General features: G+C 38.6%; 1 protein-coding gene across 1 annotated transcript in view; it reads right to left on the bottom strand.

The window, feature by feature from the left end:
* sh2d4a (SH2 domain containing 4A) overlaps positions 1-16,767 on the bottom strand; it is a 102,499-nt gene that overhangs the window by 36,002 nt on the left and 49,730 nt on the right. The gene's annotated exons all lie outside the window — the stretch shown is intronic.

Genomic DNA, 16,767 nt, shown 5'->3' with positions numbered 1-16,767 from the left:
ATGAGTGAAGACATGAGTGAACCCAGCAAGGAAACAGTCATCCCACTGGCAGGTACGGTTATTTTGAGTATTATATTATTCATACTTCAGAATGACATGCGCCTGTTCCAAAATATAGTACACCAGAATGTTGTATCTCAAATCACATTTTTCCTTTCTATCTATAGTGACATTTGTGATCGTGGTCACTGTTGTTCCTCTCCACAGCTGATGTGACTCTGGACCCTGATACAGCTCACTGTGAGTTGATCCTGTCTGATAATGGGAGGAGAGTGACAGCAGGAAAAAATTCCTAATAATCCCCAGAGATTTGATGGGTGGTCCTGTATTCTGGGGAAGGAGGGCTTCCGCTCAGGACGACACTTCTGGCACGTGGAGGTGAATATTGAGGTGGAGGCAAGTTGGGCTGTAGGAGTGACCAGGGAGTCTGCTGAAAGGAAAGGATGGTTCTCTTTCTCTCAAAATGAAGGTTACTGGTGTCTAAGTAAACCTTCTTGTAGTTCCACTCTGTGTGTCTACAAGACCAACCTTCCCTGGCCCTCTAACCTCAAAGTGTTGGATGTGTGTGTGGATATTGAGGAGAGGTGGGTCTCCTTCTACAACGCCGTGTCCAGGAGTCACGTCTACACCATTACTGACATGGTCTTCACTAAGGGAGAGATGATCTACCCACTGTTTAGTACTTATGGAAGAGATAAAGGCCTTGTGATCCAGGAGCTGAAATAGATTTCCAGGCATCATAAGAACCCTTGAATAGCAAGGTGGGCAGTCATCCAAAGAGCAGACAACATTAGAGGTTCAGGCTGCATCCTAATTATCTCCCTTTTCTCCCATAGTGTGCACTTGCTTACACACCTTCACTGATTTGAAAGAAAATGACTGATATAAGAAATATGATGGAAACTAACTCCCACTAGCACATGACTCCACCGATCCAAAATATCAATGGGGAGTAATGAACGAGTGCACACTTCAGGAGGAAGGAGAGATTATTGGGACACACACTCAGCGTGTGTGACGTTGTGATGTGTTTTATGTAATTCCATAATCACACACAGGTGCTGTGCCTCCCTCTAGTGGCTGGTGTCTGCATCACATATGTTTGCCAATGAATAGAAATGCTCCAGGGGGTCAGCAACGGGCGCCAAAACGGCCCGCAGTGATTTCTTGGCCCCCCAAGTTTTTTTTTAAAGAATTGGGGGGTAGATCAGCTTTAATACTGTAGATAGATTGTTGCTTCCATCAATGTAATTGTCTGCATCATTTCCAATCCCCCATATATTTTTGGGGTAAATATACATATAAATATACATACATATATTCTTTTACATATATTTTCCTTTATTATTTTCCCCTAACCCTACCACCCATCCCCTAATTGGAGTAAACTTATAGACAACAGCACTTAGGTTTCTACTTTCAGCTTATACATACTATATACATTTTACTGACACAGTATATTTTACATTAGTTATCTTTTGTTTGTTTTTAATCTCATCTTTCAGCTACCATCAACCTCTCAACTATCTCTGAAGACCATCCAGTTTGATAATTTTTTTGGCCATATATTTTTAACTGTGCTGTTTCACAAAAGTTCTGAACATACATGTATATACAGTACCAGTCAAAAGTTCACACACACACACACACCTACACATTCAAGGGTTTTTCTTTATTTGACTATTTTCTACATTGTAGTATGGACGATACATTGGAGATAATATAAGACAAGTACTGGAAACAATAGAATACTAAATCTGGGAAACATGGCCTGGTATTCATAGCTGACTTTGAAAAGGCTTTTGATAAAGTACGACTGGAATTTATATACAGTATCAGTCAAAGGTTTGGACACACCTACTCATTCCAGGGTTTTTCTTTATTTTTTACTATTTTCTATATTGTAGGATAATAGTGAAGACATCCAAACTATGAAATAACACATATGGAATCATGTAGTAACCAAAAAAGTGTTATCTTTTATTTTTATTACATTTCTTAGATTCTTTTAAGTAGTCACCCTTTGCCTTTATGACAGCTTGCACAGTCTTGGCATTCTCTTAACCAGCTTCACCTGGAATGCTTGTCCAACAGTCTTGAAGGAGTTCCCACGTATGCTGAGCACTTGTTGGCTGGTTGAGAGAATGCCGAGAGTGTGCAAAGCTGTCATCAAGGCAAAGGGTGGCTACTTTGAATAATATCAAATATAAAATATATTTTGATTTGTTTAACACTTTTTTGGTTACTACATGATTCCATATGTGTTATTTCATAGTGTTGATGTCTTCACTATTATTCTACAACAAAGAAAATAGTAAAAAATTAAGAAAAACCCTTGAATGAGTAGGTGTGTCCAAACTTTTGACTGGTACTGTACATTTTACGGACATATTTACGGTATATTACAATGTTGTTTTTAATCCCACCCTTCAGCTCAACCCCTCCCATCTATCTCTTAACACAATCCATTTTTTATTTCAATTTGCCATATATTTTCCAACTGCGCTGTGATGTTTCACAAAAGTTCTGAACCTTTCTATTCTCATAGTTTCTAGAGATTGTAAATTAAAGATACGTTTTTTTTGCTTAAAGTATTATTTTATTGATCGATTAACTATGACAATTCAAATCACCCAGTAGTGCTATCTGCAGAGTTAGCTCCAGGTAAATGTTGCACTTCTTCAACCATTCATGTACCTGCTACCAAAAACAATCTACATATGGACAAATTATCTCATGATTCGGTCTCTTCGCAGCAAAATCTGCAGAGCTGGGATTGTTGTATCCCCCATATAACATTCTATTAGTTGCAAGAATTTTGTATAATTATTTAAGTGGAAAAATGTTACATTTTTAATCCGGTGTTTTGCTTATCAGTTCATAAACTATGTGCAATGGAATCAGTACAATCGAAAATCTCTTTCCAACTATTTTGCAATCTACATGGCACAGCTGTCAATGTTTTGGTCCTTAAATGCAACTGGTATACTTTTTTTTATTTATCACAATTTTCTTTAACCAAATTTGCTCTTTAATGCAAGGCCGACAGACAAGTTCCTTACTTTTTCCCACTTCCACTTTCCTTTTCCATTTTTGTGGTAATATTGCAATTCATTGGTTGTAATTTTGGGTAGAGCAAACATTTCCATATATTTTTGTTAGCTGCATGTGTGACAGCTCCACCAGTCTCATTTATGATATCATTTACAATGATTATACCTTTTTAAAATATTTTTTTTTATAATGTTTTTTTAATCAATTACTATGTTTGAGTTAACCACTATTTGTTGTATACGTTCTTCTGTCTTTTCTGGTGGATTAAACTGAAATTGCAACCAACTTTCTTTTTTTTAAAACAGAGATATTTTGGAGATTATTTCATTTTCAAATGACCGAAAGTGAGTGGTTATAATCTGAATAAAGGGAAAAAGGCAATTCTTGAATATGGAGTGAGACATTCTTACTAATCTGCTAGAGAACCAGTTCGAATTTAAGTATTACTTTTTGTATGACTGACGCTTTAGTGAGAGGTCTAATGCGTTAATATTTAAGCATTTCTGCCCATCCGATTTCCTACTCATTATATTAAAAGGCCTGTTTAATATTGTCTGGCTTGCCGTTCCAAATCAAATGTAATATTTTTTGCCCATATCATTTAAAAAACAGGTCACTAGGTGTAGGCAAGACTATAAGCAAATAGGTAAACTGGGATATGACTAAATAGTTAATCAGGGTGATTTTTTAAATAGCTAACATTTCGATGGCCATAATAAATAGATATGCCGATAGTGAACAACCTTGTTTAACTCCTCTTGACAGTTTAATACTTTCTGAGAGGAAGCCATTATTTACTATTTTACACCTAGGGTTACTATACATAACTTTAACCCATTTTATAGTAAGGTCAAAAGTTTGTACACACCTACTAATTCAAGTTTTTATTTTTATTTTGACTATTTTCTATATTGTAGAATGTAGTAAAGACATCACGTCTATGAAATGACACATATGGAATCATGTAGAAACCAAAAAAGTGTTAAACAAATCAAAATATATTTTATATTTGAGATTCTTCAAAGTTGCCACCCTTTGCCTTAATGACTGCTTTGCACACTCTTGGCATTCTCTCAGCTTCATGAGGAATGCTTTTCCAACAGTCTTGAAGGACTTCCCACATATGCTGAGCACTTGTCGGCTGCTTTATCTTCACTCTGCGGTCTAACTAATCCCAAACCATCTCAATTGGGTTGAGGTCGGGTGATTGTGGAGGCCAGGTTATCTTATGCAGCACTCCATATCGCTGCAAAATGCTGTGGTAGCCATGCTGGTTAAGTGTGCCTTGAATTCTAAATAAATCACAGACAGTGTCACCAGCAAAGCACCCCCACACCATCACACCTCCTCCTCCATGCTTCACGGTGGGAACCACACATGCGGAGATTGTCCGTTCACCTACTCTGCGTCTTACAAAGACACAGCGGTTGGAACCAAAAATCAAAAATTTGGACTCATCAAAGCAAAGGACAGATTTCCACCGGTCTAATGTCCATTGCTTGTGGCCCAAACAAGTCTCTTCTTCTTATTGGTGTCCTTTCGAAGTGGTTTCTTTGCAGATGTTTGACCATGAAGGCCTGATTCACGCAGTCTCCTCTGAACAGTTGACGTTGAGATGTGTCTATTACTTGAACTCTGTGAAGCATTTATTTGTTCTGCAATCTGAGGTGCAGTTACCGATTTTTGAGGCTGGTAACTCGAATGAACTTATCCTCTGCAGCAGAGGTAACTCTGGGCCTTCCTTTCCTGTGGTGGTCCTCATGATAGCCAGTTTCATCATCGCGCTTAATGGCACTTGAAGAAACTTTCAAAGTTCTTGAAATGTTCCATATTGACTGACCTTCATGTCTTAAAGTTATGATGGACTGTTGTTTCTCTTTGCTTATTTGAACTGTTATTGCCATAATATGGACTTGGTCTTTCACCAAATAGGGCTATGATATGTATACCACCCCTACCTTGTCACAACACAACTGATTGGCTGAAACGCATTAAGAACGTAAGAAATTCCACAAATTAACTTTTTAAAAGGCACATCTGTTAATTGAAATTCATTCCAGGTGACTACCTCATGAAGCTGGTTGAGAGAATGCTAAGAGTGTGCAAAGCTGTCATCAAGGCAAAGGGTGGCTACTTTGAAGAATCTCAAATATAAAATATATTTTGATTTGTTTAACACTTTTTTGGTTACTACATGATTCCATATGTGATATTTCATAGTTTTGATGTCTTCACTATTATCCTACAATATAGAAAATAGTAAAAATAAAGAAAAACCCTGGAATGAGTAAGTGTGTCCAAACCTTTGACTGATGCTGTATATAAATTCCAGTCGTACCTTATCAAAAGCCAGATTTAGTATTCTATTGATTCCAGTACTTGTCTTATATTATCTCCAATGTATCGTCCATGTCTGATTAGGAGGAATAATATCCAACAATACTTTTTTCATTCTATACGCTGTGCATTTTGCTAGAATTTTTGCATCACAACACTGAAGTGTAAGTGGCCTCCAATTTTGTCAATGGACCAATCTTTATATTTACCACTTGGATCTGTCACACCCTGATCCGTTTCACCTGTCCTCGTTATTGTCTCCAACCCTCCAGGTGTCGCTTGTTTTCCCCAGTGTATTTATCCCTGTGTATCCTGTCTCTCTGTGCAAGTTCATCTTGTACATTTCCACGTCAACCAGCGGGTTTACCGTTCTCCTATTTTTTTGCATTCTCCTTTTTCTAGTCCACCTGGTTTTGACCCTTTCCTGTTTCTGGACTTTGTACCTGCCTGCTTGACCTGACCATGAGCCTGTCTGCCACTCTGTACCTCCTGGACTCCGATCTGGTTTTGACCTTTTTGCCTGTCCACGACCATTCTCTTGCCTATCCCTTTGGATTAAAAAAACATTGTAAGACTCCAACCATCTGCCTCCTGTGTCTGCATTTGGGTCTCGCCTTGTGCTTTGATAGGATCCTGTTTCAGTAATTATGAAATAAGACCTTCTGTTTGAGTATCTGATAATCTACCATTTATATAGGAGTGGTTAAAACATGCTAATGACGGTCCTCTGAGTATATCAAAAAGGTTTGCTATACCTCCATTGGTATGCCATTCAACCCTGGACTTTTCCCAGACTTAAAGGCTTTAATTGCATCAAGAAGTTCTTCCTCTGTAATTTGGCATTCACATGAGTCTTTCTGTACAGCTGTTAATTTGACATTATTAATGGTTAGTGGAGATGGAGGAGACTGAAACAAAAACATATGCTTCAAGTACTTCCTCTAATCAAGTGAGAGTTAGACTTTGTCATTTCTTCAAACAATTTATCTTTATTACATAATTATTGTTAAGCATACATTTAAACAAACAAAATACATATTTCTGGTGCCTGACATTTCCTCCATGGTTAACAACCTTCATTTGAGTTGCTGAGTTTAATACCTTATTTATCAAAACATTGAGTATGGAAAATAATAAAAAAAACATAAAATTAACATCACACACAAGCTTCATTACAGCAAATGGGACAATCATCCCACTGACAACTAGCACAGTGGTGGGGTCAGTGTGATGGAAATGTCAATTTTGTTTAGAACCCTTCCTACACCAGTGACAAAGACCCCTCTTTGGGCACTTTGTACACACAGTGTGGAACATGAGCTCTACATTTGGGCCCTCATGCTCAGGTTAGGGGTCCTCATCATCAGAGATGTTGTCAGGAATAGGGAATAGGTCAGGGAAATCATTCAGTTTCCAAATCATAATTAAAACCCAATTATCCAACCGAATTTAGAATGATATTGCTCAGTGATGACTCAAAGTTTTAAAACCCTCAACTTAGCACACATCGGCTAGAGCAGAATGTACATTTACATTAACGTACAGTGTAATTATCCAGAATTCTAGCATTAACTTTCTCATCACGGTGATAATTACAGATCAGTATCTCAATACATTCTTAGTCTAAATTACTATACATTTCGCAGTGTGTAGACCTCTACAATCAACTTAATACCCCAATATAGGCACAGTTGACCAACCCCTTTCCATCCCCGTCACCCAGTCTTCTGGAGTCTCTTCATTTTCTTCTTCAGATAGCTTTAAAGTTAGTCTTCCCAATGGCACACATGTTCAAAAGTGGATGGCCCTTGATAATGTCTTTCACACTGTCCTTTACAGTCCATTATGTCTTGTCCATTTGCCAACCAGTATACCAGCAACATGAGAGAAGTTTGGAACGGATTTCTCTTGATGCTCACTCCACGTGGACTCCTGTCGCACTCCTGAGAGAAAAGGCATGAGAGCACAGGCAGTTGATAGCATCGGCTGGATACTGTGTACTGTACAGGTTGTTGGCTCGGACTCAGGTCTCACGGTAGAAGTGGTGAAGGACCATACTGAACTCCGTTTCTCCTCATTACTTCAGCCGGTTAGAGGGGGTTTAGGTTCACACTGTTCTGGGTCAAATTGTCCCTTTCATGCATCTATTTTTTTATTTAACCTTTATTTAACTAGGCAAGTCAGTTAAGAACATATTCTTATTTACAATGACGGCCATCTGTGGTTAACAGATACCATCTGAGGTCACCTTCGCCATAACCTCGAGAGAGGACAGATCAGAAAAACAGTTTAGTTTAGGGCATTTCTGAGTCAAGAAATCCAGACAAATGATTTACCGTATGACAAGTTATTACTTCTACCAATATTTTTAATACAAATTTCTAAGACACATGTCAAGTAGAATAGCTACATATACTCCCCCATCATATCGACGTCCTCACTGCAGAGTTACAGGCTAATTAGACGGCTAATTCTTAGGGAGAAATTTCGACCATCCAGCAGACCCAATCTGGTGAGATTCATATTAAAGCAAGACAGAAACAGAACAAACAAAACAAACAGTCACACACTTCTGCATACTGTATATCCTTTGATACACTGCTTATTTTTACAGGCAGGTATCAATCTGCATATTTAACCAAAAAGCCTTAAATAAAAATAATAAAAAATAACAAATCGAGTTAGAGTTAATACCCTTACATATGACCTTTAAATCAGTATTGCATATGACCTTCAAATCATCAAATCAAATCACATCAAATTTATATATATAGCCCTTGAGATATCAGCTGATATCTCAAAGTGCTGTACAGAAACCCAGCCCCAAACACTAATCACCAATAACAAATCATCCCCCAATGTCTCTCGCCTTTCCAGTGAGGGTGATCAAACCACACTAGAAAGTCAGGACAGAGGTCATTCAACCCCTTTCCTTTTCCTTTCCCTGTACCTCAGACTAATTATTTTAAAACACTTCAAACATTTCATACATTTTGTATACCAGGTTTACAATGTTTTTTCCCCAGTACATTTCTTATCAAAATAATGCACGTGTTTAATTAAAACTCAGAAAAAAAAGTTTAAAAAAAAGTGGTTTGTGTACCCCTTAAGGTACATCCTCTCTAACCTGTGAAAACCCACTAAAACCAAATGAAAAGACCCCACACAATAAATCAAACACGGTATTAACACCACTAACACATATTCATAACAGGTGTGTTGTGTGTGAGTGCTTACGAACCGTAGTGTCGACCTAAAACACATCAGATGATAGTGTCCCATTGAGCAGAACACCTTCTGAAGTAAACAACCCCCAGAACCCTGACACCAAACTTATCATCTTAACCTGTTGCATTGATTTCGTCAAAATATACAACCTGTTGTTTAACAAATCTATTAGGACCTTCAAAAAGTTGGTTCTGTCTTATCTTAATATTCAATACATTTAAAACATTTACCTCAATCTACTTTAAATACTTGAAACTGTTCCTCGTAATGGAAACAGATTATAATTTTAAATGACATAACCTTCTTTCATAAATTCACTGGTGTTACCCAAACTATAACATTTAATAATAATAATTAGAAATAGTCAAAGAACATCTCTCATTCAACTATTCATACCTCTGCTCCAAATGTCCATTCAACTATTCATACCTCTTCTCCAAATGTCTCATTCAACTATTCATACCTCTGCTCCAAATGTCCCATTCAACTATTCATTCCTCTGCTCCAAATGTCCCATTCAACTATTCATACCTCTACTCCAAATGTCCCATTCAACTATTCATACCTCTACTCCAAATGTCCCATTCAACTATTCATACCTCTGCTCCAAATGTCCCATTCAACTATTCATACCTCTGCTCCAAATGTCCCATTCAACTATTCATACCTCTACTCCAAATGTCCCATTCAACTATTCATACCTCTACTCCAAATGTCTCATTCAACTATTCATACCTCTACTCCAAATGTCCCATTCAACTATTCATACCTCTACTCCAAATGTCCCATTCAACTATTCATACCTCTACTCCAAATGTCTCATTCAACTATTCATACCTCTACTCCAAATGTCCCATTCAACTATTCATACCTCTACTCCAAATGTCCCATTCAACTATTCATACCTCTACTCCAAATGTCCCATTCAACTATTCATACCTCTACTCCAAATGTCCCATTCAACTATTCATACCTCTACTCCAAATGTCCCATTCAACTATTCATACCTCTGCTCCAAATGTCCCATTCAACTATTCATACCTCTGCTCCAAATGTCCCATTCAACTATTCATACCTCTACTCCAAATGTCCCATTCAACTATTCATACCTCTACTCCAAATGTCTCATTCAACTATTCATACCTCTACTCCAAATGTCCCATTCAACTATTCATACCTCTACTCCAAATGTCCCATCCCCATATAACGTTATAAATCAAAACATGTTATCCAAATTTCAATCTCTTATTACCCAAACTCCAGCTTAACACTTATTTCCACCCTCACACAACTCTCATATCACATTCACACAGTACTGTTCCTTAACATACTTCATCAATATATTTTCATAACATGCAGGAATATTTTCTTACTTATACGTGTTTCTACCTCAGGACTAGCTCCTGGAATTACATAATTTGCACATTTGCATCTTACTATACTAACCCAGAGCATTATAATGCATTTCACACCTCTCCTTTCAACAGCGGTATGCTCACAACTCCATGTTTTCTCCTCTTAGGACCAGAACTTCCTTTCTATTATGACGATTGCTTAAAAATCTTATCATCTTAAGAATGGCAGTACTGTCACGACTCCGTCTTTTACTTTGGGGCAGTACGGTCACGACTCCGTCTTTTACTTTGGGGCAGTACGGTCACGACTCCGTCTTTTACTTTAGGGCAGTACGGTCACGACTCCGTCTTTTACTTTAGGGCAGTACGGTCACGACTCCGTCTTTTACTTTAGGGCAGTACTGTCACGACTCCGTCTTTTACTTTAGGGCAGTACTGTCACGACTCCGTCTTTTACTTTAGGGCAGTACTGTCACGACTCCGTCTTTTACTTTAGGGCAGTACTGTCACGACTCCGTCTTTTACTTTAGGGCAGTACTGTCACGACTCCGTCTTTTACTTTAGGGCAGTACGGTCACGACTCCGTCTTTTACTTTAGGGCAGTACGGTCACGACTCCGCCAGCCCCCTCTGGAGGTTCCTGGGCAGGTCCCTTTCTGCTCCCTTAGTGAAGTGCTGGTTGCCTTGAATCACACCTAGAGTGATTTCCATGCACGGATGACCCTGGTCCTCTGGAGTGGTCAGTAGACAAAGATAAGGATCCCATCCTTGTCGCTGTGAATGTTGTGTGAAATTCTAATCAAGTGAGAGAGACTTTGTAATTTCTTCAAACAATTAATTTTTATTATTGATTTAAGAATTGCAATAATGGTGCTGGTCAACGAATCACCCATAGGTGAAAAAAACCTGCTTAGTCATTCATGGTTGTTTCCACTCCTCCCCGGCAGATTGGGGCATCATAAGCTACCTTGTTTTCTTCTTGTGGCTCTTTGTACTTTCTCCACTTTCTGGAGGACTGAGTTTGGAAATCAGTGGAATTAGATTATGATAGCTAAGGAGATTCTGGCGTTTGAATGCAAATATGCAGACGGAGTCGAAAGAGAACACAGAGAAAGCTGTTGTAAAACACCTGTCTCCGGATTACATCTTCAAACTAAGGGCAACCATGGCATCCGTGACAGAGAGGGAGAAGCGTCCATCCATGTATATGGGTAAGAGACTCTAGCTAGCTACATTTTCGGACATTACCCATTTCAAATGTTGTCAGGAAGTTGTTTTAATTTCATGTTAAAGTGTGCTGTTAGCTAGCTAGTTAACGTTAGCTGGCTGGCTAGCTAGCTAATGTTACGTGTATGATCTGTGTAGTAATATTATTTGTATCTCAGAGTCATTTGCATTGCTAGTTACAGCCTAATGTTAGCTAGCTAACATTGAACCTGGTTGGTTAGCTACCTGCAGATTCATGCAGGGTAGTAACATTATGAGTTGGAATTATGGTTCATTATTTAGCTAGCTAAACAAGACTCCACTCGGCACGTAACTATTTCAATAGAATGTTTATGATGTCACTGCAACAACTGTCGATAGATCTAGCTGGTAAATTTGTTCTGGCTATTTACTGCGATTTCAGAGCACTCTCGTCCGAGTGTGCCAGAGCACAGAATAACTTCCAAATTTATGAACGCTCCGGTTGAATATAGCCAGTGTCAATAAACGTTGGCAAAAAAGCATAATTAAATTGTTGTCAGCAGCACAGTTGCAGTCACCAACGCTCTGGATAACATAACAGCCTAACCAGCTCTGCTAGGGCAAGTAAAATGGTCAGAGTGAGCTGTTCTCTCATTTGTGTCTGGAAGTAGCTAGCAAGCTAGCCAACGTTAGCCAGTTAGCTTGGGTGCTTGATTGCTGTTGTTTGATCAGAACGCTCGGATCAACCCTACTTTCGTCCAGAGCGTCCAATGTGCGTTCTGAAGCTCCGAGAGCGAAATGCTCTGGGTTTACGAACGCCCAGAGCACAATCTGGCACTCCAGATTAAATTTATGAACACACCCGTAGTATAAACCAGCCTTTAATCTAGAAATCTTTGGTTGTTTAGTACATGGTCTCACGTTATTCCTTAAAGAGATGGGTGGGGCTAAAACTTAAGAGGGTGTGAACGATGCTAAATGGGTGTAGACAAAGAAAAGCTCTCCATTAGGTACCAAAATATTAATGGGGTATTTTCTCAAAAGTGAGGTTACAAGTTTATCAACTTTCAAAGCAGAATTAATTTCCCATTGTTCCTCAACTGTAGTGTATGGTATACGATTGTCTGGCTCTAATGTAAAAAACACCATTTCAAATTTTGCTCCATAAAACCGAATCGAGCCGGTCGGTCACATTTTGTGTGATACAACCTTATTCTAAAATGAATTAAATCAATTTTCCCCCTCATCAATTTACACACAATACCCCATAATGACAAAGTGAAAAACTTAAAAAAAAACATTTTGTGAAAGTATATATACAGTATATATTTTATATATTTTAAAAAAAAGAATCAGACCCTTTGCTATGAGACTCTAAATTGAGATGTTTCTACAACTTGATTGGTGTACACCTGTGGTAAATTCAATTGATTGGACATGATTTGGCAAGGCATACACCTGTCTATATAAGGTCCCACAGTTGACAGTGCATGTCAGAGGACAAAATAAGCCATAAGGTCAAAGGAATTGTCCGTAGAGCTCCGAGACAGGATTGTGTCGAGGCACAGATCTGGGGAAGGGTACCAACACATTTCTGCAGCATTGAAGGTCCCCACAGTGGTCACACAGTGGAGGCCACACAGTTCTATTTATCATAAAATATGTTTGTAAACTTACCATTAAAAAGTGTCATGGTAATTGAGTGTCCATACAGCTGTACCATGATATTTGCATTGCTACTAAGTACCCCCCCCCCCCCCCCCCCCCCCCCCCCCCCCCCCCATCCCAATTTGGGTTGCCATCCCAGTGACCGGCAGACCACCCCTGTCCAACTGCATCCCAGGGCCCCCCGAAAGACCAGGACCCATCCTTGGAAAAGAACACACAGTGCCACCTACAGAACAGAAGCAGATCAACCACCAAAGCATTTCCAATGCCGCCACCTCAATTTGTATTATATATATATAGTTATCAAAACATATAACAAAATGTGTGTATCTTAATTTCCACAATGCGTAATAATGTAGGCAGTTCATTCGAAGGGTTGTTACCTACAGTATAACCAGTATCGCTATTACAAAGATTACATTTTTGGCAAGCAATTATTATTTTAGCAAATAATTATTGTGATTCATCCTATATTGTCCCTAACATCATTACCCTATAGCATATGTGGGATACACACACACACACACACACACACACACACACACACACACACACACACACACACACACACACACACACACACACACACACACACACACACACACACACACACACACACACACACACACACACACTCATACACACTCAACCCCTTTCCCCCACAAACAACTACAAGCTCAGATGTTCAACAGTTGTTCCATCCCCGAGCCCAACTCAAGAAAGGACTTGATGTGCGAATGCATATACAGTTACAGCTGTTTGAAAAGGCATCCAAGTCCTAGCTGATGGAGATCAGATCCTTCCCCTTTCCCCTGAAACACCCACACGCTGGTCCCCCGTTGTAACCATTTTCCCAAGCATCTCTGTGCAGTCAGACCTTTGATTATCTTGTGCCACCAGGGCCACAATAATATGCCCTTTCTCTGAATGTCCGAGTGTGACCCCTTCCCGATTGGTTACTGCAGCTAATGTTGCCAGCTCTGCCACTACCTGGGTGGGGGCACCCCACCGGAATCCCCCCCGGCTCGGTACAAGGTCGTCAAGGTTCTCATTAGCAGCTTTGAGAAATTCCTTGTATATTATGCTCTCCCATCAGGGGGCTCTGGCTTTGTAGAACCAACCCTGTCAGACAGGCTCAGACTCTTGAGGGGCCGGTGCTGCTTTAGTGGGTCTCTGACCGCATTTATCTTCCTGTCTTGGCTGTGTATAGGCTTCTCACAGTAGGCCTATAAAACAGATAAGGACTTCTCCTTAGTGTATAGGTCTCTCAGGTAGGTGTCCAGGGGATAGGGTTGGGGACCGTCTCATCATGATAGGACAATAAATAAATTAACTGTATCTATAATTTATTTCAAAATGTATATCACATATCTGCACAAAATGGAAAGCTCTCTCTCATAACCCATGCTCGCAAACACACATGGGCTCTGGGATTTGCAACCATTTTCCCTTTTCACTCACTTAACTCCACACTTTTCAGAACACAAAAACACACACCTCAGCTTTCATGACAATACACCCACACATCCCGACACACTGTGCCTTCTATGTCCTCTATTTGCTGTGTTTTTATCTCTACCATGTTGATTCTGAGTACTTTGCGTTCCAGTTCCTTATATTTGAAGATGCATTATTTTGCTAATTATCCTTTCTTCTAATGCTGTCTTATCTATTTATAAAATACTATAAATAGAAAGTCGAATACATTTTTTTTTACAACATTCCCTATCTTGAATGGTATAGTGTCGGTGTAGTTTATTTCTTTATGAATTGTTATTTTCCTATATATTTTTTTTATTACAATCCCTACCATGTATAGTATTGGGTGTTCCATTATTCATATCTTCCAGTGTGGGAAAAAGTACAAAAAAGTCATACTTGAAAATATATTATCAAATACTACTTGAGTAAAAGTCTAAGAGTATTTGGTTTTAAATGCTAAAATGTACTTAAGTATCAAAAGTAAAAGTAAATGTATTTATCATTTTAAATCCTTATATTATGCATACCAGACAGCATAATTTATAGTTTTTTACATTTATTTACGGATAGCCAGGGGCACACTACAACACTGACATGAATTTACAAACAAAGTATTTGTGTTTAGTGAATCCATCAGATCAGAGGCAGGGGATCACCAGGGATGTTCTCTTGATAAGTGTTTGAATTGGACCATTTTCCGGTGAAAATGTAGCGAGTACTTTTGGGTGTCCGAGAAAATGGAAGTACATTAGAAAGTAGAAAGTACATTATTTTCTTTAGGAATGTAGTGAAGTAAAAGCAAAGTTGTTAAAAATATAAATAGTAAAGTTAAGTACAGACACCCCAAAAAACATTTGTCATACTTGTCATTGTCATACTTAAGTTGTACTTTAAAGTATTTTTACTTAAGTACTTTACACCACTGCCAGTGGTGGAAAAAGTACCCAATTGTCATACTTGCGTAAAAGTAAAGATACATTAATAGAAAATGACTCAAGTAAAAGTGAAAGTCCCCCAGTAAAATACTACTTGAGTAAAAGTCTAAAAGTCTTTGGTTTTAAATATACTTAAGTATCAAAAGTAAAAGTACAAGTATAAATCATTTCAAATTCCTTATATTAAGCAAAGGAGACGGCTGCATTTTCAAGTTTTCTTTATTTACAGACAGCCTGTGGCACACTCCAATACTCAGACATAATTTACGAACAAACCATGTGTTTAGTGAGTCCGACAGATCAGAGGCAGTAGTGATGACAAGGGATGTTCTTGTTCTTGATAAGGATGTTCTTGTTCTTGATAAGTGTGTGAAGTAGACTATTTTCCTGTCCTGCTAAGAATTCAAAATGTAACAAGTAATTTGGGGTGTCTGTCACGATCGTGTGGCGGATTAACGGACCAAAATGCAGCACTTGGAAAATAAGCCATCTTCTTTTATTATAACAACACGAAGATGAACACGAACAAAACACTTTAACAAAACAACAAAACGACCGTGAAGCTACAAACGTTGTGCACAAACATAACAGGCTACAAACGTTCTTACATAGACAATTACCCACAATCAATGAGAGCCTATGGCTACCCTAAATAAGGCTCCCAATCAGAGACAACCGAAATCAGCTGTCTCTAATTGGGAACTCATTCAGGTAACCATAGACTCTCCTAGATAACTAACCAACATAGACAACGCTAGACATATACACTCAACACAAAACCATCTACTACACCCCATAACCCCTTTACCAAATAAACACCCAAAACCAACAAAACATAAACATTCCCCATGTCACACCCTGACCTAACTAAAATAATAAAGAAAACGAAGAATAATAAGGCCAGGGCGTGACAGTGTCAGGGAAAATGCTTGGAGTAGAAAGTACATACTTTTCTTTGGGAATGTAGTGATGTAAATGTAGTAAAGTAAATAGAAATAGTAAAGTACAGATAACCCAAAAAACTACTTAAGTAGTACTTTAAAGTTTGTTTACCTAAGTACTTTACACCACTGCATACATGCCACAAACACCCTTTTGGCAAAAAGACACAACAGATGTTTAAATATTGAATATTTTATATAATGAAGAATCCTTTGAGAGTTCTTGGACTTGACAGACTGGTTCTAGTGTTCAGACAAAATGTCTCCCTTATTCCTCACCTATTTTTAGTATAGAGTTGTTGAAGTTAGATTCACAAGATGGTGCCACTGTACAATACTCCCAGCGCCAACAGAGGAGATAACAAAAGTACAAATTTCAGCTTAATAAGACTGTGAAAAGGTCAAGGCCGGGTGAAACAACACAACACCTGTCACTATAGGCGACCTGTCAGCAGACTCTGCCCCTTTGGAATGTGAAAGTGAAATGTTCATCACACCATTTTTAACAGAGGAAAATCAAAGGGACGAATGGTTTGGTAAAAAAACAAAAAAATTGTCCTAGAAACCGAATGTAGATTTT

Source organism: Salvelinus fontinalis, chromosome 21 (genome assembly GCF_029448725.1).
Source record: "Salvelinus fontinalis isolate EN_2023a chromosome 21, ASM2944872v1, whole genome shotgun sequence".
Taxonomy (NCBI): Eukaryota; Metazoa; Chordata; class Actinopteri; order Salmoniformes; family Salmonidae; genus Salvelinus; species Salvelinus fontinalis.
Note: the sequence above shows the minus strand (reverse complement) of the source record. Positions and strands in the feature narration are given on the sequence as shown.